Source organism: Crocuta crocuta, unplaced genomic scaffold (genome assembly GCF_008692635.1).
Source record: "Crocuta crocuta isolate KB4526 unplaced genomic scaffold, BGI_CrCroc_1.0 scaffold131, whole genome shotgun sequence".
Taxonomy (NCBI): domain Eukaryota; kingdom Metazoa; phylum Chordata; class Mammalia; order Carnivora; family Hyaenidae; genus Crocuta; species Crocuta crocuta.
In genome coordinates, this window is record NW_027528977.1 from 14,715,516 (window position 1) to 14,740,696 (window position 25,181).

The following is a 25,181-nucleotide window of genomic DNA, read 5'->3' on the forward strand; positions in this document are numbered from 1 at the left end:
AATTTTTTGGAAAAAAAAAAAAAAAAAAAAAAAAAGAAGCACAGATTTCAGCAACAGTAGCCATATGAAGGTAAGAGGATATTCCTAAAGAAATGCCATTTTTTATTCTTTCTGGCTTGAATTTTTATCTGGTGGCCTTACAGCTACACTAGTCCAAACATCCTCTCAAATACATATATCTTTGGCTAATAGGAATACACTGAAATGAGACTTCATCCAGCCCCTTTATTCTTTTCCCTTCTCTCTCCTTAGCTCTTAATGGCATTTTCCACTTTCTATCCAGGTCACAGCCCAACATCCCAGACTTGAGAATTTTTTGCTAGAGTGAAAGTAAAAAAGAAAGGTTTCAAATGAATAAATGAAGATAAAGACCTCAAATGTGCCACTTTTTACACATTTCCCCTACCTAGATTGGCCCAGCAAGCCCTTAGAGTACTGCTCCATAATGCTCATAATATTAAAATGCAGAGAAAATGTATAGTTCATGAATGTATACGGATTTCCATATTTTCTCCAAGGGTAAGAAATACAAAAACAGAAAGAGCTACCTTTGTCCTCCTCTTGACTCATGATCAACCTTAGAAGACTTTTCCTTCATCTAATAAATTTGAAGGGCTGAATTTCAGAACTGGTAATAGCCAGAAAAATTTAATGATAAACGGATCCTGCTGTCATGCTTTCATCTAGGTCTAAAAGTCTTTGAAGAAGCAGACTTTGAATTCAAAATGAAATGGGCCAGAAATAGTGACAAGATCTAACTGTTTAAAAACAAAAGGCAGCAAAAAAAGTGAGACTCAAATCTAATGGGTTTGTTTGGAGGATTAAATGAGTAAGGGGTCACATAACTCCTGGCACATAGCATTCTTTATGAAGGCTGTTGTTTATTAATATGACGTAATAATAATATTGTACTGGGCAGAACTGTATCCTTCTAAAAGATAGGTCTAATTCCTAACCCCTAGTACCTTTGAATATGACCTTACTTGGAAAAAAGGTCACTGCCAATCCTTAAATTAAGGACCTCAGGATGACATCATTCTGGATTTAGGGTGTGCCCTAAGTCTAACGACTCATAAAAGAAAGGAGAGGTACATATGAGATGCAAAGACACGGAGAGACACCAGGCAGAAGGTCATGTGAAGAAGGAGGCAGAAGCTAGAATGATGAATCTGTAAGCCAAAGAACACCAAGGATTGCCAGAGCCATCAGAGAAGAGGAAAAAGGCATAGGGCAGTTTCTCCCTCAAGGCCACCAATACTACTGGCACATTAGTTTCAGACTTCTGGCCTTCATAACTATAAGACAATAAATTTCGGTTGTTTTAACCCACCCAGTTTGTGGTAATTTGTCACAACAGTACTAGGGAACTAATACAAATATTAATACTGACCAATTCAATGGGACCTAAGTGAATCTATCTGGCAAGAGTCTGGAAAAGTTACGGAAACTATTTTGTCTGTTCTGCTATACTGATTTAGAGACTCTCAACACAGAATAAGCCTGGAGTGGATTTACATACACGTATTCATTTACGTCAACAATACTACAAATTACCCTTTTCTTTCCAAAGTTATTTCGGAGTATTAACTGAAAGGCTGTGCAAGATAAAATGGGAGAGGTTTGAACTTTCTCTTACAAAAGACTAAAAACAGAGGGGAAAAAATTGAGTCATTCTTTCACTGTAATGATAATAATGAAACACATGCCAGGCATATCAAATCTTTTTAGAGGAAAGGATACATACACAAAGATCCTTACCCTGGTGGAAAGGCATTATCCAAACATTTAAAACACTCACAAGTGGTGAATGCTGACTGACCAAGCAATCTCCTGATCAGCATTTGACTTTCCAGAGAATCTATAAAGAGAGACTTTATTCATAATGAATTCATAAATTTGCATCTAAGTTTTAAGCACTGGGGCATCTGGGTGGCTCAGTCAGTTAAGAATCCAACTCTTGGCTTTGGCTCAGGTCATGACCTCATGGTTTCGTGGGTTCAAGCCCCGCACTGGACTGTGTTGACAGCGCAGAGCCTGCTTGGGATTCTCTCTCTTCCTCTCTCACTGCCCCTCCGCCGCTTATGCTATCTGTCTGTCTCTCTCTTAAAAATAAATAAACTTTAGAAAATTTAAAAAAATAAACACTGATGTCTACACATATGGTTAACATTAGAATCCCTCAGATAAATGGATCCTTTCTTGATTTGCTGAAAAATCAGGTTTGAGTCATCAAAGCTCCTACAAGGCTTAATATCAACATTCGAAGCCCATAAAAATGACTAATAGGTAGAACAAGTAGAATTGGACATCACGTAACTCTCAGAGAATAACTATCAAATATAAACAGACAGCATTCAACTTCCGTAGCCTAAGAAACAGTAACATAATTCTTTTTTTTTTTTAATGTTTTATTTATTTTTAGGAGAGAGAGAGAGACAGCGTGAGCAGGGGAGGGTCAGAGAGAGAAGGAGTCACAGACTGAAACAGGCTCCAGGCTCTGAGCTGGCAGTCAGCACAGAGCCCGACGCGGGGCTCGAACCCACAAACCGCGAGATCATGACCTAAGCGAAAGTCGGTCGCTTAACCGACTAAGCCACCCAGGCGCCCCAACAGTAACATAATTCTGCCTATAGTCTAAATAAGGATCTTCTACGTTACTATGAACTCCTCTCTGGCCCTTGTGCTTGACATACAATTAACTCCTAAATGATGGGACTTTTTCTATCCCCGCACATGTATCTATCAATGTGTGGATGATGAGAAAAACAAAAACAAAAACAAAACCAGACACAAAGAGTATATGCTGGAAGGTATTATAGTAACCAAAAGCAGACGACAGGTTTCTGGCCAGAGAAGGAGGAAGAGCAGAACAAGATGGGGGAACAGTAAGAGGGGTTACAATGGAACAAAAGGAAACTTTAAGGTGATGGATATGTTCATTATCTTGATTTCAGTGATGGTTTCACAGCTGTATACATAAGTCAAAACTCCTGCACAACTTAAATATGTGTGGTTTATTATTTGTCAGTTACATTGTACTATAAGCTGGGTGGGGGGTAGGGAGGTGGGTGGGGGTGGGTGGAGAATGAACCACAAAAACTCTACTCCAATTGAATTTAAAACTTTTTCAGTTACTTCTCCATATCTTTCCTGCTATCTGGAATTAAGCTTCTTGATTACTATTAACAGAAAATACCTTCCTTTTGAAGTTACTAAGTTCCCATAAATCTTTGTTTCTTCCTCCCTTTACTACCTTTTCCTGAGCATATCTGTAGGCTTATTCCAGGGTCTCTAGGAAATCTTTGTTCTACAATAGACTGGATAGTATCTGTTTTTAGAGCTTTACAGTTTACAAAAGTACTTCCTTCTTTTAATTTTCAACCCATCCTGACAAATAGACTCCTGCAAAGTACATATTTTTAGCACACCCATTTTAAGACAAAAACACTGAGGCTGAGAGATCAAATATACGTAAGTGGCTCAAGATCAAGTGTGGAGTAAACAGTCAGTTTTAAGTCAAATAAATACAAGTCTCCAAGCCTCAAGAACATGTTTTCTCCTTACCAACCTGGCACCGTGTCACCCTTTCCTTTGGTCTGCAGGGAGATATGCAGACCATGTCCTACTCCATACTTTCAACTCTGTCTGCTCATCATTTTTATATCTACCAATTTTGTCCTCTGGGAAAATTCAGGAAGATGCTGAAAACAACCCAAAAGTGTCAGAAACTGAATTGAACAGATTTCCCACAGATTTCCACTTCAAGTGTCTCTTTGTTTCAATGGTGTCAAAGGTCTGGACTAGGATCTAGATTTATAATCTTGACGTTAACTTTGTCTCTTCCTACTCCTTAGTCCTTCCTGTATAGTTAAAGAGTTTGGCCTTGCCCAAAGAAAAGTCTTGGCTTGACCCTCAGATTCTAGGAGGTAACCTATATTATACCTGATAGGCCTGTTTTCATTCAGGTGCAAGGGGTTGGGGGTACAGACTCCATAGTCTTATGTTGGGGGCTGGCCACATCAGAAAGACCAACTGTGTATTTAAGGGTGGGGGCTTTGGATCACATGGTATTAGTCAGCCTAAAGACTGAGGTCAATCACGTGGGCAATCATGACTATGTAATGAAGCCCCAATAAAAAGTTTCCTGGTTTGCAAAACCCAAAGCATATTGTCACACATATAGGCTGGGAGTACAACATGTCCTAAGGACAGTAAAAGCTTTGTTTTGGAATCCTCCCAGACCCGGCCCCTTGTATCTCTTCTTTTAACCAATTTCAATCTGTACTTTCCCAGTAATAAACTACATGCATATGACAGACTTCAGTGAATTCTCTGTGTCGTGTTGACAAACTATCAAATCTGAGGGTAGTTCTAGGAAACTCCCAATGTGCAGTTGGTGTCAGAAAGAAGTGAGGGCAGCCTTGCAAACTATATCCTTTAACCTTGCCGTGTGGCTGATATCCAGTATATACTAATTTGTCATAAAATCCTAACAATTCTTTTTAACTAGAGACTGAGACTCACTTCTACATGGTATTCATAGACAACAGAGCAATAGAACAATGCTTTCTAACCATGGCCTCCAGTGCCCTGGATCTCTTCAGCAGCTTCTTTGGGAATGAGAGTTGAAGTTTTGGAATCTGCCACCTACTTATTGACCCCAAGCAAAGTATTTAATCCTTCTATACCTCGCCTTTGAAACTGCAGGTAGTAATATCCGCCTTCCAAAATAATTGTAAAGAGTAAGGTAGAATACAGAAAGCTTAACCCAGTGCCTGGCACACAACAGACTTACAATAAATGGTAAATAATCCCTTCAGTTACTGATAAATTATAAAATACTATATTGTTCTTCCATCTATAGTTTCTCCCATACAAGTGAATATTGCCAGGATGATTTTTTCTAAACCTCTTTTCCATCATGTTACCATGACACTCATAATAATAGTTCACAATCACATTTAGATTAAATCAGATAGCCCAGCTGGGTATTAAGAAGCATGGCCATAGTCCCTGCTTCTGAAACAATTCTGAAAGCAAAAAGATCGACAAACTGGGTACCCTAAAATTTTCCTGGTGTTACTTTTTGATTCTCATCTCAATCCCTCTGTTCTATCTTCTTTTTTAAATATTTATTTATTTATTTATTTATTTGAGAGAGAGAGCATGTGTGAGCACACAAGCAGGGAGGGGCAGAGAAAGGAGATGAGAGAATCCCAAGCAGGCTTCAGACTGTTAGCATGGAGCCCAATGCGGGGCTTGATCCCATGTACTGTGAGATCATGACCTGAGCCCGAAAACAAGAGTCAGAAGCTTAACCGATTGAGCTGCCCAGGCACCCCTCAATCCTTCTGTTCTGTCTTCCTCACTCTATTCCCAGCTCTGTCTTTCCTAATCCTGACTTCCTTCTTCCAATCTGGACTGTCTCTTCTCAGACGATAGCCCAGAGCCATTGCTTCCTTTGGGACAGAGTACCCTAACTCACTCACAGCTTCCTAACCAGAATGCACGTAGCCTTGAATGGTATGTCTGGGCTACTGATCCCCTTGCCCTCCAGGCAGCCAGGCTTTTGACTATGAGCAGTTTATGTCAATAAACCAGACCATTACCATATTTTATGTATACCATGATGTGAAAAAGATTGTGGAAAAGTTCCCTAACCTCACCTTACACAAGTCCACATGTTTACTCATCACCCTAATGGCATAATTTTGGACCATCTACCCTGGGGAGTAGGTGACAGTAAGATACTGACATGAAAGAATATAGAATTATGAGTTATTATGCCTATTCTAACTCTATTGCCTTGGGCAAGTTACAACTGTTCTAAGATGCAGTGCGTTCAAGAATAAAACGTATATATGTATATATATGCACATCTCTCAAGTTAGTTGTGGGGCTCAAAATCTACAATAAGCATGGAAAATTCAAAATGCTAGGTACCAGTTATCATTACTAATAAATGCTCCTGGAGTTAACCAGAAAACAATATGGTCTCATATTGCTGGCAACAGTTCAACCTGAGAAGTTTCAGAGCTTTTTTCTGGCTCCCAAAACTGTTTGATCTTTTATTTGTTCAACTACACTTTCAAGCTGCCGTGAAATACATTCCTGGAAAACCAATACAGGTAGTTTTGGCATTAGCAGCTAATTTTTCCAACACTCTACCTGAATCTGAAGTCTTCCAGGACAGTGACTTACTACTATGAATCATCTAAGTCTGAAAACTTCCAAACTTCCAACACAATCTAATTTACTCTCAAGATTTACACCTGAACTATGAACACCTGGTTACCTTTTTATAATCCCTAAGTCCTCCCTGTAAGATTTTTCCTGTGAAAATTTCCCAGAGGGCATGTTTACCAAAGAGGAAAGAAATAACATTATTTCGTCCTGGACACCCACAGAAACAGCAAGGAGTCAAAAGGTAATGTGTGGGGCTCACTACTTCATGGGCTATAAATCCTGGAGCTGTCAATTACCTGACAGGAGAGTGGCTGGCTGGAAAGAAAAGATCCTTTGGAAGAAATCAATAAATAAGAAATGAGTCAGTATGACCACAGGCGGTCCAATGAAGTCTACAACAGGAACGTGTCACATACAGACGCTGTCACCACATTATGAAACTGACTACCCCTCCAAGGACATTGCCGCCATCCACAGCCTCCCCTTCTCTCCTCCCTTTATGTGAACTTTATGCTCCAGCTAAACCAAACTTCTTGCAGTGTGCCATGTTCTTCCACAATTCTTTGCCACCATTCACATGGTCATACCCTTCCCCCTCCTCTTCACCTGGCTACTTCCTACAATTATTTCAAGACCCACTAGATTGCAAGTTCCCTGAGAGTAGAAATCACTGTTTTGCTAGAGTTGTCTTCAGTGCCCAGCAAAGTGGAAACTGAATAAATAAGTGGACGAATGTAAGCTCAAAGAAATTCAAAGCATCCCCTTTGAGAACAGCTCTGCCTCACTACTTCTCTACACACACACACACACACACACACACACACACACGGCTGGCTACCCATCTTCAATGTTGCCGTGGTATCCTGTGGTTAATCCGACCATATCATTTTCACACGTACAGTAATTATCTGTAAAATGCTATGAGGGCAGGGGTGGTTAAGATGATGTAATCCTTTATCCCAGAACTGTGCACAGTGCTTGAGACACAGCTGGAGAGCTCTATGTTTGTTGAATGAATAACTGGAAGCATATGCCAGTGCAGCCCAAGAATACGGAAGCCTTCCTACTCAAGCACGCGTCCCGTCCTTACCATCTCTGCGCTCCTCGGGCACGCAGCCCCTGTTTCCTCCTCCAGCGAGGCTCCTGCGAAGCGCTCCTTCGCAACTCCCTACAGATACAGCCCCTGCCCACTCTAGCCAATTAAAATCCAACCGCTGCAGGAGCGGCGGACCCCGGCCCCTTCTCGAGCTGCGTCCCAACCGTGTGGAGTCAGGCGATTGAGCGGCGGCCAGGGACGCGGCGGGAAGGCTGCTCCGGCCCGGCCGGGCTCCCACCTGCCTGGGCGCCGCCAGAGCCGCCCTTCGCGCAGTGGCCCGCGCACGGAGTTCGGGCTCCCGAGCCGCGGGTCCTCAGCAAACGCACCTCCCCCGAAGAGCGAGCTCCGAACCTGGCCCCTGTCCCTCCACCCGCCACCCCCACGCTCGGGCCGTCCCCTCCTCGGGCCCGGGCCCGGGGTGTGCAGCTCAGGCCAGTGCCCGGGTCTCCGGCCGGGGCGGGGGCTGGGGCTCCGAGGCCCCGTCCGCGGCCCCGCGGCCTCCGCCACCGCCNGGGAACCTTAACTGCCCTCTGTACAACTGCCCTCTGTACGGAGGTTTCAACCGCTGCTGCAATCTCAGGTGAGTCATGACCTCTGAACACAACCTAACTGTCAGCCGTGACCCCTGGCTCTTACATCTGAAGTCACCATCTCCACAACTGTTCTTGTCCCCCAACACCCACTAGCCATGACACAGTCAGTCATAACTTTGACTCCTTCATGCTGTCCTTGGCCCCTGACTTCCAAAGTCCAACTTCCATTTTCTTTTTAACTTGATTTGGCTTAAAATTAAACTGACAGTGTCAGTGTTATGTCATAAAATTCTAGCTCACCTCTTACTGCTTCTTGTCTGTATTTCATTGAATATGAGCTTGTATTTTACACCAAATGATTCCATTAGAATGAGAATTTATTTGAACCAAAGTAGGTCATATTCCCTCCTTTCTGGTGTTCTTCATTTCTTCTTTAAGATGGATACTTCCAATTGGGGGCATTGTACTTTAGTGTGAAAAATTACTGTAATATTTCTTATAGTTCAGGTTTACTAGTGACAAATTCATCCTTTCTTAACATGAATATGTCTTTATTTCACCTATATTTTTTACAAGATAGTTTTGCTGGGTATAGAATTCCATTTTGTCTTTAAAAACTGTTCTCAGCACTTTTAAAAAAATGTCTTTCCCTTGATTTCTGGTTGCCATTGTTTCTGATGAGAAGTTAGCCATTAGTCTGATTGCTCTTCCTTTGTAGGTAATACATCTCCTTCTTCCACCCCTGGCTACTTTAACTGTTTTCTTTCTGGTCTTCAGCAGTTTGAGTGTGATGTTAACTCTGTGTGTGTGTGTGTGTGTGTGTGTGTGTGTGTGTTATCCTGCTTCTTAAATATTAATTCTGATATATTTTTGTCGGTGTTTAAAAATTCTTGGTTTTTCCTTAAATTCTGCTTCTGTTCCTTTCTCTCTCTTCTCCTTATGGAACTCCAGTGACATGTATATTAGATTTTTTTGAGTATTCCATATCTCTTACACTCTTTTCTGTATTTTTTTCTTTTTTTTCTCATTGTGCTTTTTAAAAAAGTATTTATTTATTTTGAGAGAGAGAGAATCACAGGCAGTCTACATACTGCACAGTATCTGACATGGGGCTCAATCTCACAAACTGTGAGATCATGACCTGAGCAGAAATCAAGAGTCAGATGCTTAACCAACTGAGCGATACAGGCACCCCTGTTTGTACTTTAATTTGCATATTTTGTATTGACCTTTCATCCAGTCAGTAGAAACTCTGCTGGTATACAACCCCTCTATTGAATTCTTAATTTTAGTTATAATATTTTCAATTCCAAAATTTTAATTCGAATCCCCCCCTTCTATTCTTTAAACAGATTATAAAGTTCTGGTGAATTTCTTTATCTTTCCTCTATTTTCTTGAGCATTTTAATCATATTATTCAAAACCCCTATCAGATAAGTCCAATATCTGAATCACCTATGTGTCCTCCTGGCTTTTGGTATTTGGTCCTACTTTTTGAGCATACCTTATAATTTCTTATTGAATGTGAGAAAATGTGTAAGAAAAATTGTAGAGGCTGTGGATGATGGCAGCTTTCTCTAAAAAGGCTTAAATTTTCTTATTGTAGGCAGATAGAATACAAGTGAATCACTTTAATTCTATTGAGACTTGGTTTTAGGCTTTTATTTCTTTATTTTTAATAAAATGTTTTAAGTTTATTTATTTCAAGAGAGAGAGCACGTGAGCTTGAGTGAGGGAGGAGTGGAGAGAGGGAGGTAGAGAAAGAATCCCAAGCAGGTTCTGCCTTGTCAGCACAGACAAGGGGCTTTAACTCATGAACCTTGAGATCATGACCTGAGCTGAAATCAAGAGTCAGATGCTTACCCCAACTGAGCCACCCTGGTGCCCCTGTTTTAGGCTTTTAAATTCAAGTTTATTTCAGTCTTGCCCTTATTCCTAGGTCATGGTTCTTGCTAGATCTTACTAGATTTTAAAGGTCTGAATATTTGCCAAGACCCCTCCACTTTCTGGGGCTTAAACTCTAATCCCCATTTCCCCAACACTGTAAAGCTGCTAAAACCTCTGTTCAACTCTTTAGGTGCTGCTGTTCTGCTGAATTTCTTGAAGTCTTTCTGTGCATGTGCCTCTTAAGAATTTACTGATGATTTAAGGGGAATTTGTACACAGATCTTGGGGCTTACATCTCTGTAATTGTCTCCTTTCTAGAATTGTGGCCTTCAAATCCTAGCTGCTTTTGTTTCTAAACTCTCATCTCTGCTCCTAGCCTACTGAGATTGCTACTGCCTATTTAGCTCTTTACTCCAGTGCCAATTCAAAATGCCCTGGGGGTGGGAACTGACCTGAATGTGGATTTTGCCCTTTAGTGGCTTTCAAGGGTTTTAGCCAATCAAATCTTGTCTTATTGCCTTTGTCGAACTTCTGGATCACAGCCACCTTTTTAAGCTATTGTTTTAAAGTAGCATTTCTATTACCTCAATTTTAAGTCATTAGGAGGAGAGGAACAATTACTTGAGATTTGATCATTTGGCTTTTTTTCCCCCATAACAGAATATCCTTGGCACAAATATAAAATTGTGATAAGAACAACAGCTGACCTTTCTGTGGATTTACCAGGTAACTCTGAGAAGGAAAAGCCAATTATTTTTTTCCTTTAAATTTGAGTGGCCACTTAAGATTTCTGTTTATACTGAACTCTCCCTTCCATGGTTTTCAGTCAACAAAATATGCATATAACTTCGTATCCTTTTGTCAATTAATAAAATTTAAGATAGAATTGTGTCACTGCCAAAACTAGCACAAAAGATGCTCCAGGATGTCATATAATTAATTTCTATCACAAAACTCAATTAAAGGAGGGACATTTAGAGCTCTTAAGAATTTAAAAAGTATCTTCCTCTGTGGCAACTAGCCTTCTGAAAAAAAAAAAAAGACACAGATGAATCTTCGATCTTTGTATCTTTTCAGGAAATTCAGTTAACATTTATAATTCTGGCACCTTAGAAAATTCGCCTAACATCTCTGAGTTTTGATTTGTTATTTCTAAAATGAAGATAACAGTAAGTCCATTATTCAAAGATTTTGTAAGAAGTAACACTGAGATGAAACAGTGGAGTACAGTGGTTAGGAAGGCAGACACTGGAGCCAAACAACCTGGATTTGGATCCCAGCTGACTCACTTACTAGCTGGTAAACTTGGTGAAGTCACTTAACCTCTCTATACCTTTGTTTCCTCATCTATAAAATGGAGACTAACCATATCCAATTCATAGGTTGCTGTGATGACTAAATGAATTAACATATATGCAGTACTTAGTGCTTGGCAAATAACAAGTACTGTAAAAATACTAAGTATTGGGTGGGGGAGAGAGGAAGGGGGGTGATGAGCATGGAGGAGGGCACTTGTTGGGATGAGCACTGGGTATTATATGGAAACCAACTTGACAATAAACTATAATAAAAAAATACTTAGTACTATTATTAGACAAATCCATATTCTCTGAATGTCCTATTTATAATGCTATTCTTAATGAAATGGATTTTAATTTTAATCAAAGAGAATAAGGTATTCTAAAAATAGTTTATAAATTTACAATTAAGCTGCATATGTCCTCGTTGTCCTTCTACTTTACCAAGCTTTTCTATCCTGGAGAATACTGAAAGGCTGTGACATTACCTCCATTAACAGCATTTCGGACCACCTGGGTGGCACAGTTGGCTGAGCTTCCAACTTTGGCTCAGGTCATGATCTCACTATTCATGAGTTCAAGCCCCACACCCAGCTCACTGTTGTCTGTGCAGAGACTGCTTAGGAGCCTCTGCCCCTCCCCAACTTGCACTCTCAAAAATAAACAAACATTAAAAATAAAATAAAAACAGCATTTCTATTTCCTGTTTCTATAACAGGACTTATGTGGGACTAAACTATGGGACTGAAACTTCAAAATATCCAGCTAAAATTGTCACTTTATCTATACTTAAAATGTAAAACCTGTGATCAATTATTTGCTTTAATAGCACATACAAGCAAAACATAGGAAACATTAGTATACGCTTCCCTTAACTTTTTCTATAAATGTAATTTTATTAAGTATACTTAATAAGATTATTTAATACCTCAGTAAGTTTGAGGAATCCAGCAGATGGCAGGCAAATGAGAGAGACAGGAAGAGAATGCATCTAAAAAATTCAAATTTAGGGGCGCCTAGGTGGCTCAGTTGGTTGGGTGTCCAACTTGGGCTCAAGTCATGATCTCATAGCTCGTGGATTAAAGCCCCGCATTGGGTTCTGTGCTCACAGCTTGGAGCCTGGAGCCTGCCTCAGATTTTGCGTCTTCCTCGCTCTCTGCCTCTCCACCGCTCCACCGCTCATGCTCTGTCTCTGTTTCCCTCTGTCTCTCTCAAAAAATAAGTAAACCTGAAAAAAAAATTTTTAATTTCAAGTTTATATAAAACTCCTCCCAAACACAACAGATGTATAAAATATGTATATTGTATGTATATATTTCTTTTGTATTCATTGATTTCAACTATATTTTTATTTTATCAACTCATTAACCTTAAACTCGATTTATTTAAATATCCAGTGTGAAACCAGAGTTGCAAAAACACATTTCTTCTCCGCTGGTGAAATAAATGAGTTATTGTACGATCTTTATTATTACACACATACTAAAAACTATACACACTTTTTAAAAAATGATTTTACACTTTTAACATAATGACACTAATACAGGTATGTTGCTATGTGTTAATAATGCTATCATTTTGACAAATAAAAACTAATATTTCTCATTTTGTACATTGCCTTATGTTACTTGCATATTCTTCCACATAAAAATAGTTTAAAGCATTGATTACATCAGGAAGATAGCGATGTTAACAATGTATCCCTAAAGTTACCCCTGAGCAGGATCAGTAAAATGTCACCTGACATGTAGTGCTATTGGGTAAATAAAATAGTATGCCCATTCTGGAAAGCAATTTGCAATATGTATCAAGAATCTCGAAAATGTTTGTCATCTTCCCCCAACTTGTAGAAAGGGATTCTAAGAAAATAACCTAAACTGCATACACATGCATGTGCGCATGCACACACACACACACACACACACACACACACAGAGTTATATGTGAGGATATTTATTAAAGAATGATTTATAATATAGAAAAGCTGAAAACATTAAGTAAATTGTGGTACAGCATGTGGTAGAATCCTATAAAGTCATTAAAGATTACATTTATGGAGAATTTTGTAAAAGCATGGAAAATACTACATTAAGAAGTTAAGGGCAAAAGCCAAAATGGAATGGTATGTCATTTCCATCAGATGAAAAGAAGCATAGAAAAAAGTTATGAATATAGCGCAAACAAATGTGAACAGTTCTGTCTTATCAGTGGTAGACTTCACAGGTGACTTTTTTCTTCATGTTTCTGTATTTTCAAGATTTTCTAAAATGTACATTATCCATTTTTATAATCAGAGAAAAACTTTGATGTAATAAAAAAAAAGACTGAAACAGATTACTGTTAATGCTCATTAAAGAAGCACATATTAAAGAAGTGCTTGCAGGAGCTGCATATATGTGGGTGAAAGGCCATTTGGGAAAGGTGAGTTTGACCAGACAGGCTCTATTGCTACAAATCTTTTTTGGTATAAGGGAAGGTTGGGGGGGGGGTACAATTTTTAAAAATAATGCAGTCCTAAATTGAAATGGAGAATGGACGATGTGTAAACTCTAGGGAAATAGGGCAGAAGAAAAGAGCTATCACTGGCCATAGCCCATTTTATGCACATGGCTACTTCTCAGAAATAGACATTTCCCCATGTCCAGTGTTTTCTTCTAAAAGGTTTCTATAAAATACATTTAGTCCTTATCACTGAAAGCAATACCATTTAATTATTTTAAGAGTGAAATTAATTTGGACTAAAATATAAAATTAGATCCCTCACATACTAATATTACTTTGAATGGGCAAAAGCTATACCATCTCTTGAAACCTAGGTCCTTTCGTCAACATTTTCCTTTTACCAAGAGTTATGTTTTAAATTTACCATGAGGATACCCAGCTGAGGAGGCAAATCTCTTACTCTACGGAAAATGAAAGAGCCTAAGAATAGCTCAAGGAAAACCAAGTCGTCAACTTTTCTTTCTCCTTTCTTCTGCCTCAGGTCTCCCTTGTCCCAACACATATTCATGCCATTCCCAAGATCATATTATGCCAGCTGAGGAGCTTAGGGAAGATCAGTCAGTACTGACACCCACGTTTAGTCCTTTCCAATTGTGGCAACTTCTTTTAAGAGTATCTCTATCATTTTTTCCTGATTATAAAAGAAATCCACAATTTTGTGTAATATTTAGTGGTACCGAATTGTATAGAATAAAAAGTGAAAGTTCCCAAGAGTGGCAACTGCTGACTCCGCACATACAAAATTTTTTTCTTTCATACAAATGAGATCGTACTGTATATACATATGTAATACTGTTTTGTACCTTGATTTTTCTGCTTAGTGGTGTATTTTAGATATCTTTCATGTCAGTATTATAGATCTACCTCATTTCTTTTCAAGAACTCCTTAAAATTTCAATGTATGTATATGTCATAATTTGTTTAATCAATCCTCTACTGAGAGAAATTAAGGTTTGTCTACCCTTTTCCACTATTAAAAACAAAGATATAGTAGCAATGTTGAATGAACTATCAGTATTCTCTATAACTAGGAGAGGTAGAAAAGATAAAAGTTTGTCCTTGGGGCATATAAAATGCCATTCCTAAAAAAAGCTTTCCCAGTTTGGCTTATATACATAAGTTGACCATATAGTTTATTGTTCACCCAGAACACTTTTTAAATAAAGTTTGTTTGTTTGTTTATTTTGAGGAAGAGAGTGTGTGCACAAGCAGGGGAGGGGCAGAGAGAAAGAGAGAGAGAATGCCAAGCAGTCTCCGCACTATCAGTGCCGAGCCTGATGCAGGGCTTAAACTCACAAACTGACCTGAGCTGAAACCAAAAGTTGGATGCTTAACTGACTGAGCCACCCAGGTGCCCCTACCCAGAACACTTCTGAGAGTGTTAATGCATACTCTGCGCTAGTCCTAACACCAGCTAATAGTGTGGAGCAAGGTCCACACCTGCTGTCACAAAAGAAGATTGGGAAAGCCACTGGGACCAGCAAGGTTAGAGGGACTTCTGTGTAGGAGGGCTGGTTGATAAGGGTATCCTAAGGGTATCCGACCCTGACTGGGGTGAAGAGAGTGCCTATGCATTAGGGGAGTCTGGTCCTTGTTAGGATATCAGAGACTGAGCAGAGGAGGAAGGTGTCCATGCAGAGTTTTAGCCTGTTGCAGAGTTTTGGAGCCTACCTGGTATAAAGATGGTATCCATGCATTGTAAGGTTGGGAGACAGTACTGGACTTTAGAACTTAACAGATCTGAGATGAGCATCCATGCAGGAGTCAGGGAGAGGCTAGCTAGGTGTGAGGAGTCAGAGCCTAAGCAGCTGAGGAGGAATTTCCTGGAGAATGGTGCCCTAATAAGTGGTGTCAGAGCCCAAGTAGGGGAAAAGGATATCTACCCAGCGGAGGAGTTGGCAATGGAGTTGGAAAATTGGTTACATTAAGGAATTGGCAAAATAAATAAATATATTATTCATTATTGTTATTTATTTATTATTTATATATATTATGCTTAACAGACTGGGTGCTTCAGTCTGTTAAGCATCCAATTCTTGACTTCGGCTCAAGTTGTGATCTCAGGGTCCTGGGATCAAGCCCTGCATTGGAGCCTAGCATCTCTNTACTACTTTCCACTTACAGGAACCAGGGCTCCTCGAAGAAATGGCTGATTCCACGTTAAGGCATGTAAGTACAAGATAAATCTGGAGCATTTCATGGTGCCAGAAAGTAAGGAAATCCTCAAAGAATGAAGGGGGCATGTCAAAAGGACACAGAGCCAACTTGAAGGGGCTTCCACTTGCAGAATCCAGAACAATTCAGGCATCAAAATAAATAATGATAGTAGTAGATTATAACTCATTGAATAAAATAGGAAAACTTGAATAATATACTAATATTATTAGTCCACATGAATATAAGTAAATAAATGACTAAGTTGAAAGTTTACATGGTCTCACAGTATTTCCTCACAGAATAGTAATTAATTACAATAAAAAAGAGTAACTTTTCAGTCCAGGAGGGTTTTCAGCCCACCTTTAATTGAATGATTAATGTGGATAACATTAGCAATTGGGTAAATCTAAATCATGTGCCACTTGACAGAATGGAATAGGAAGAACACAATGCCATCTCTGTAATGGTCTTGCAGAAGGTGTATACCCTGAGTCGAATGAGGAAACATTAGACAAACTCAAATGTAGAGACATTCTACAAAATAAGTGGCTTGTACTCTCCACAAGTGCCAATGTGGTAAAAGTCAGATCTTTCAACTCCCTGGTTAAATTTGTTACAGAGCATTTCATTGTGTCTGATGCTACTATAAAGGAGATTATTTTCTTAACTTTTTTTTTTTTCTGATACTTTGTTGTTAGTGTACAGGAATAGAAATGATTTTTGTATGTTGATTTTGAGTCCTGAAACTTGACTGAATTCACTTACTAGTTCTAACAGTTTTTTGGTGGAGTGTTTAGGGTTTTCTGTATATAATATCATGTCATCTACAAATAGAGACAATTTTACTTCTTCCTTTCTGATTTTGATGCCTTTTCTTTCTCTTTCTTCCCTAACTGCTCTGGCTAGGACTGCCAGTACCATGTTGAGGAAAAGTGATGAAAATGGACATCCTTATTCCTGAAGCTTTCAGCTTTTCACCATTGAGTACACTGTTAGCTGTAGGCTTTTCATATATGGTCTTTACTATGTTGAGGTACATTCTTTCTATTCCTAGTTTATGGGGTTTTCTATCATGAAAAGGATGTTAAATTTTGTCAAATGCGTCTATTGAGGTGATCATAAAGTTGCAATCATTCATTTTGTTAATGTAGTATATTGTATTTATGGATTTGCATATATTGAACCATCCTTGCATCCCTGGAATAAATCCCACTTGGTCATAATGTATGATTCTTTTTTAAAAATTTTTTTAATGTTTATTTATTTTTGAGAGACAGAGACAGTGTGTGAGCAGGGGAGGTGCAGAGAGAGAGGGAGACACACAATCTGAAGCAGGCTCCAGGCTCTGAGCTGTCAGCACAAAGCCCAGTGCAAGGCTCAAACTCACGAACCGTGAGATCATGACATGAGCCAAAGTCGGATGCTTAACCAACTGAGCCACCCAGGCACCCCGTCATAATGTATGATTCTTGTAATGTGTTGTTGAATTCAGATTGGTGATGTTTTGTTGAGGAGTTTTGCATCTATGTTCATTAGAGATATTGCCCTTTAATTTTCCTTTCTTGCGCATGTTTCGCTATACTATCAGGGTAATGCTGATCTCATAAAAGGACTTTGAAAGTGTTCCCTCCTCTTTTAGTTTTTTGGAAGAGTCTGAAGTGGATTGGCATTATTTCTTCTTTAAATGTTTATTATATTTCATCAGTGAAGTGATCTGGTCCTGGGTTGTTCTTTGTTGGGGCATTTTTGTTTACTGATTCAATCTCCTTACTAGTGATTAGTCTGTTCAGATTTTTCTATTTCTTCACGATTCATTCATAATGGGTTGTATGTTTCTAGGAATTTAGCCTTTAATCCTTAAAGATTATCTAATTTATTGACATATAATTATTCACAGTAGTTTCTTATGATCCTTTTTATTTCTGTGCTATCAGTTGAAATGTCTTCTCTTTTATATCTGATTTTAATTATTTGGTCTTCTCTTTCTCTCTCTCTCTCTCTCTCTCTCTCTTTTTCTTAGCTAGTCTAGCTAAAGATTTGTTAATGTTGCTTATCTTTAAAAAAAAAAAAAACTACCTCTCAGTTTCATTGATATTTTCTATTGCCTTTTTAGTCTCTATTTCCCATCTTTGTTATGTCCTTCTTTCTACTAACTTTGGGCTTAGTTTGTTCTTTTTTTTAGTTCCTTGAAGTGTAAAGTTAAGTTGTTTATTTGAGATCTTTTTTTCATAATGTAGGCATTTATTGCTATAAACTTCCATCTTAGAACTCCTTTTGCTGCCCATAAGTTTAGGGTATGTTGTGTTTCCATTTTCATTTTGTCTCAGATGTTTTTAAATTGTTTTTTCATTTCTTCTTTGACCCATTGGTTGTTCAAGAGCATAGTGTTTAATCTCTATGAATTAGTGAATTTTCCAGTTTTCTTCATATAATTTTTAGTTTTATAGCATTGTGGTCAGAAAAGATGCCTGGTATGATTTCAGTGTTCTCAAATTTACTAAGACTTGTTTTGTGACCTAATATACAATATATCCTGGAGAATGTTCCATATGTGCCTGAGAAGAATGTGTATTCTGCTGATGTTGGATGGAATGTTCTGTATGTGTCTGTTAGGTCCATCTGGTCTAACGTGTAGTTTAAGTCCAATATTTCCCTATTGATTTTCTGTCTGGATGATCTACTCATTGTTGAAAGTGGGGTATACAAGTCCCCTACTATTATTATATTGCAGTCTCTTTCTTCCAGAATAATTCTTTACAAATTCCAGTCTATAAACATAGGATGAATGCTAGAATTAGAACACCACTATTTTGTAACCCCTAACAAAGAATTGATTCAGGCAATAATCTTCAGTTGGTTGAGATTATTAGCTGAAAGATGATAGAGAGCTTTATCACAGTGGGATCAGGCTTTTGCCTCCTGAAACAACTGACCAGTATTAGCCTTACTGAAGGTAGGACGACCAGACCTGATGTGCCTTCTACTGTGATGCGAGAGGCTGTCCACAGCATCCCTCTGGGGAGCTCTTGCCCAAAATGCTGAATCTAAGTAAATCTCCAGAGAAACATCCTCTTGTAGGAAATACAGGAGAACAGAAAAAAGTTAAATGTCCACCCCACTCCCAAAGGAGCCCATAGACAAATCCATACATGTAATATTTTATATAAACAAATCACCTGATTTCTGCAGTAAGCCAATGACATAAAAAATAAGGGTGGGTGAGGGCACTTTTCTGGATTAAAGAGATTTGAGAAATCGAATAACCGACTGTGACGTGTAGACTGTGTTTGGAGCCTCATTTTTATTTTTAGTTATTTATTTTTTGGAGCCTCATTTTAAAACACTAATTATAAAAGGACAGTTTTTTAGGACAGTTGGGGAGGTGTGGCTATGGACTGGATGGTAGTTGATACCAAAGAAATATCATTCACTTTTTTCATATGATAAAGGCACTGTGATTATGTATGAAAGTGTCATATATTCTATAGACCTATACTTAGTTGAAATGACATGAAAGCTTGGATAGCTTTAAGATATTTCAGTGAAGAAAAAAGCAAAATAAGAAAAAGATATGGACGAGTCAATGTGGTGAAATGTTGGTAATTATTGAATCCGGGTAATGGGTATATACAGCTTTATTATACTATTCTCCCTACTTTTGATGATGTTAGAAAATTCCTATAGTAAAAATAAGTAACCCTTCAATGACTTCATGGCTCATTGTGAAAAACCTCAACTCTGTATTCTGAATTTACGATCCTCTAATCTAGCCCAGTCCTTCTTTTCCAGACTGACTTATTACTACTCCCACGCATGCCCTCTGCTCTGTTACAGAGAGTGATTTGCATAACATGATTGTCCCCCCTGCTTTGCAGGCAGTGTTTCTTCCACTTAAATGCTCTCTCCACCCCTTATTCTGAGAAGAATGCCCTAGAGGTGTGTTTTAAAGAACTGATAACTACTATTTATTGACTACCTACTCTGGGCAAGGCAATACACTAGGTGATTGACATGCATTCATTATTAAGCAGTCCTGAGATGTTCCTGAGGTGAGACAAGAGGGTCAAAGAGGTGAAGTAATTTGCTCACAGTCTTTTTCATTCGTATTATGCTATTTATTTATTTACTTGTTTAACTATATCAGGGGTTGTCCAACTTTAGGGTAAATTGGGGTCATCTCGATCAATCATCTTAAACAGCAGATTTGTGAGGCACACTGCTTATACCCTGGATCCTTTTTGGTTACAGTTGTGTCCTCCAATCGGTCATTTCACCAGGGTGTCAAGATGATCCTGTGACAATGATCTCTGAGCCACACTTTGAGAAACACTACATTCCCCCTTTCTTTGTTTATCTCTATCACCATGCGCAGACTTCTAAGTCATAATGATGAGATCATACATGTGAAATGATTTTGTAAATCGAATACCTTGAATATATAAATTACTTTTATGTTGTCTGACATGATGACAGTGGAAACACTTTAATATTCCAAACTTGAATTATAAAATGTGATCTAGAGGAAAGAAGTCATTAACATTGTTGACAAATATGTTGACTGTGTAAACTGTGCAAATAACTCCTATACCCGCACTGAAATATGCCTATCACCATCAGGAAGGAACAGTTTGTCTCCCTGTTCCTTCCACTATCAGTATGGTATTGGATAGGCCGAAACTTTACAACCAAAAACGTCATTATTTTGAGTGAAGCTCTCTATATTTTGAGGAGGCAAAGAAAAAAACAGGAGCTCTAAGGTAAAAAATTAAGTGAGAAATGTGTGTCAAAAAACGGTTCCAGTGTCTAAAGTAAAAAAATTTGCAAATAATTTGTGCATGTATAAATTCAATTACAACTAATTGCGGGCTTTCCCCCCCTATTCAAATAGTCAGTAGACTGTTAGCCAAGATTGCCACGAAATATGCATGGTATATAAGCAGCATGAAAGGGGAATCCTAGTGATAAGGAAACCTTGTATTATAAACTTACTCAGAGGTGCCTGTCACCTAATTGAATATGGATTCTTAGGATGGGAAAACATTCTGTTAAAAATTCTAAAAGACTTAGTAAGAATAAAGCTGTGAAGATGTTGTACTAAGTTGTGGGGAATGTTGAGGTGAAAAAAATAGGAAAATAATGGTGGGGAGAGAAGGAACCACATACATGATAAGGGGCTTGTATCTGAATATATAAAGAACTATCATGATTCAGTAATAAAAAGACAAATGACTCAACTAACAGTGGACAAAAGATCTGAGTAGACATTCCCAGGAAGAAGATATACAGATGGCCACTAGGCAAATGAAAAGATGCTCAACGTCATGAACCATTAGGAAAGGCAAATGAAAAGCATATTGAGTTACCATTTCACACGCACTAGGAAAACTATAATTTAAAAAGAAGAAACAAAGCAAAAGGTATAATAATAGGTGTTGGCGATGACGTGGAGAAACTGGAACCATAATACACTGCTGGTGGAGATGTAAAATGGGGCAGATGCTTTGGAAAGTTTAGCAAATGGTTAAACAGAGAGTTATTATATAGTATAGCCGTTCTACTCCTAGGCATATGCCCAAGAGAAATGAAAACATGTCTACACAAAAACTTGTACACACATGTTCATGGTAACATCATCCCTAAAAGCCAAAAAGTGGAAACAACCCAACTATCCCTCAACTGAAGAAGAAGAAATAAAACATGGTATATACATACAATGGAATATTATTCCACTAGAAAGGATAATAAGGAACATACTGTAACATGCTGCAACATGCATGAACTTTGGAAACCTCATGTTGAGGGAAGAAGTCAGTCACAATTGACCATGGAATGTATGATTCCACTTATATGAAACATTCAGTATAGGAAAATCTATAGAGACAGAAAGTAGATTAGTGATTGTTCTAGAGCTGGACAAGACGGGAGGATTGGAGGATTATGACTAAGGGGAGTGAGGTTTCTTTTTTAGACCAATGAAAAGATAAAATTGACTGTGGTGAATAAAATAGATTGTGGCCAAGAATTGTTAAACAGTTCTGTGAATATATTAAAAACCATTCCAGGGGCGCCTGGGTGGCTTAGTCGGTTAAGCGTCCGACTTTCACTTAGGTCACGATCTCGCGGTTCATGGGTTCGAGCCCCGCGTCGGGCTCTGTGCTGACTGCCAGCTCAGAGCCTGGAGCCTGTTTCAGAGTCTGTGACTCCCTCTCTCTCTGACCCTCCCCTGCTCATGCTGTCTTTCTCTCTCTCTCCTAGAAATAAATAAAAATCTTTAAAAAAAAAAAAAACATTCCATTGTGCCCTTTAAGTGGGTGAATTGTATGGTATGTGAAATAGATCTCAATAAAACTGTTAACAGAAAGTGGAACAAATCAAAATCTATAAAAATGGTTCTTTATAATATAAGGGATAGTAATAGTCCTAATTCGAGGATCTCATTTTCTCTCATGGATGGGAAAAGGGAGACATATCTTTGAACATATGCATACCAAGCTTTGTTCAATTCTTTTTTTTTTTTTTTGAATGTTTTATTTATTTCCGAGAGAGCTACAGCATGAGCAGGGAAGGGTCAGACAGAGAGGGAGATACAGAATCTGAAGCAGGCTTCAGGCTCCGAGCTAGCTGTCAGCACAGAGCCCGACGCGGGGTGCTCGAACCCACGAACTGTGAGATCATGGCCTGAGCCGAAGTCAGACGCCCAACCGACTGAGCCACCCAGGCGCCCCAAGCTTTGTTCAATTCTTATTTAACACTACCAGCTGGCAAGGCAGGTATTTTCTTTCTTTTTTTTTTTTTTTNTGGGTTGTTTCCTTAAGGCAGGTATTTTCTTATTTGACAGGTGACATTAACAAAGTTAAGCACATCATTAAGTCAGTCACATCATTAAGTGGCAGAGCCAAGATTTAAATAAGGTTTGTCTGTCTACAAAATGAATATTTTTCCCATTACATTTCTGATCATGTTTTCCCATACATCTCATTTTTCCCATTACACCATAACTAGCTTTATAATTTTATTTCAATAATGGAGCTAAATCTAAAACAGACCCTTTTTCTAGAAATGAAATAGCAACTAAGAATATGGTAAATTCTATTTCAGTGTTGTTTTTATTTAAAAAAAAAACAACAACATTAGAAAACATCCGTAACTCCTACAAGTTGCTACAGGGGACATTTTTATCCATTAGAGGATAAAATTCAAACTATATGCATATGCACACATTTAATTAATATTTAATTATGTATACTAAATATTCTTTCTGAAAAACAATGGCAATATCACTGTTGCTTAGCTCGTTTTATCTTAAGTGATAAAACATCTCAGAAATCGACTTTGTTATGGCCCAGAGTTAAAAAAAAAAAAACAAAATCAAGCCACCTTTAAATCTATCTATAAGAATTTTCTTCCCCACTTATTTAACTCTTTGTTGTAATCTAGATAGCAATTGATACCAGCTGATGTTGTATAATTATTTAATTGTTGATATGGTCTTATAAAGGCAGATAGCATTTATAAAGTTTATATTCCATAGCTTCTATTTCTTAATAGTAAGCATTTTTTCATTAGTAGTAATCTCAGGAAATCAGAATGGGACATCAGTCAAGTTAACATTAAAGTAATTTTTCTTTTTTGTCCCAGGAAAGCAGGAATGTCAATGCCAAGGGCACCAAATAAAAAAGCTAGCAATCACATAAATCCCCCTTTTCTAGGGCAAAGCTACTCTATGTGGCCCTTGGAAGTATTAAGTTGTGAACATCCAATCAAAAATAAATGGGATAAGAAATAAAACAAAAAGTGGACTGGTGTTAAATTGTTGCTTCTCATCATTAGAGGGTACATTTTATATCAAGAAACTCATAAAGAATGGATGGTTTAGCTTAGGTCTCCTAACCACCAAATTTTTTTGTCCTATCTTGTGTTAAAAGCTCCTAATACTTGGCAATACTTTTCTTTTTTGTTTTCCCTCTTTGGGGAGTACTTTTTGATTGCTAACAACAATAACCTTTTCTTGGACTTAAATGAATCAAACCTATTTAGTTTTAACCCTGAATTGCCCACAAATCAATTACTGTATGCTTGGTTGCAGAAAACTCAGATATGACTTCATTGTTCAGCTAATGCCACAGGCTAATCAGTGAAGCTGGCCCTTTAATTTTCTTGTGTTTTACAAACTTAATATAGTCACAATAGCCTGTGCTAACATAACTGATGATAAATCTACCTGTCTTGTCTGCAAAAGGTCTCACAGACTTCCATAGCCCTAGCGCGATCAACGTTCAAACTCAATCTATCATATATCCTGCCAAAACCCCAAGGAAAGCCATACCCAATGGACTGTTAAGCCACATCAGGTTTGGATTATTTAGCATAATAACATTGAGTCAGAGTTACGTAAAATGTAGCCTTGAAAATATTTTAAAGGATTTTAGCCTGTTGCTGATAAGTGTATACATCACTATGTTAAAATAACTGCAAATTGTTTCTTATGAATGTAGAAAAATCATAATTATGTTGCCAAATTGGTCATTTTGCAAAGCCTATGAATTCAAACTGTCATTGGAATGTATTAACATAAATTAACGGAATAATGGTTAAATATGTTTTTGTAAATGCAGTGCATTTTTAGAGACTTGTCACAAGATTCTGAAAGAATTCTCCTCTCTGAATTCATTTTCTTATACTTTAACTTAAATGTTTCGTTAGTTTTGAGAGAGAGGGGGAGAGTGTGATCAGGGAAGGGGCAGAGAGAAAGGGAGACAGTATATCCAAAGTGGGTTCTGCACCGACAGCAGAGAGCCTAATGTGGGGCTCGAACTCACAAACCTTGAGATTAGGACCAAAGCCAAAGTCAGATGCTTAACGGACTAAGTCACCTAGCTATCCCATCTTATACTTTAACTTCAAGTAGCGTTATTATCCATGTAGAAATTAGAGTATTGCAGGAGTGGCCAAATGAAAAGTGGTGGGATTTTGTATTCCCAAATCGTTGACATCACTAGATCGTTTAAACTTAAACTTCTCAGCTCTAGGAACTCACAAATTGCACTGAGAACTTGTGACTCAAGGATACAAACGATTTTGAAGATTTCTGAGACTAGTTTTGGCGGCCCTAAAAGTGATACTGGAAAAGCTACCCTCATTTAAAAATTAAAAAAACAAACAAAAAACCCCAGAAGATGGACACTGGAAAACTTAGTCTTATGAATATCCATTAATAATAAATATGATAACGGTATCAGGATCATCATACTTCACCTGTCACTGTCTTTCTATTACTCTAGAGAGAATGACTGTTGTTCCTTGTTTACAGCAGAATGCATTCACTGTAATAGGCTGCTGCTGATTGGAGAGATTTTGAACACGTGAATCTCAGGCAAAAATATTGTCTTTGCTATATTGCATAATTCTCCAGAGTTGTGACTTTCAGAACATCCAGTACTGCAACGCTTTACAAACTGTGTGTCTGTATTTGCAATTCTAATACTGTATTAGAATGGGTTGACATTATTATAGTGGGGACAT

General features: G+C 38.2%; 1 long non-coding RNA gene across 1 annotated transcript in view; it reads left to right on the forward strand.

Annotated features, from left to right (window-relative positions):
* Positions 1-7,800: 7,800 nt before the first annotated feature.
* The window catches only part of LOC144226004 (uncharacterized), a 32,340-nt gene continuing 14,959 nt past the window's right edge, over positions 7,801-25,181 (forward strand). The window contains exons 1-3 of the long non-coding RNA XR_013333496.1: positions 7,801-7,862; positions 10,363-10,428; positions 15,627-15,671. This is a non-coding gene — a long non-coding RNA (uncharacterized LOC144226004). The remainder of the gene's footprint in view (positions 7,863-10,362; positions 10,429-15,626; positions 15,672-25,181) is intronic.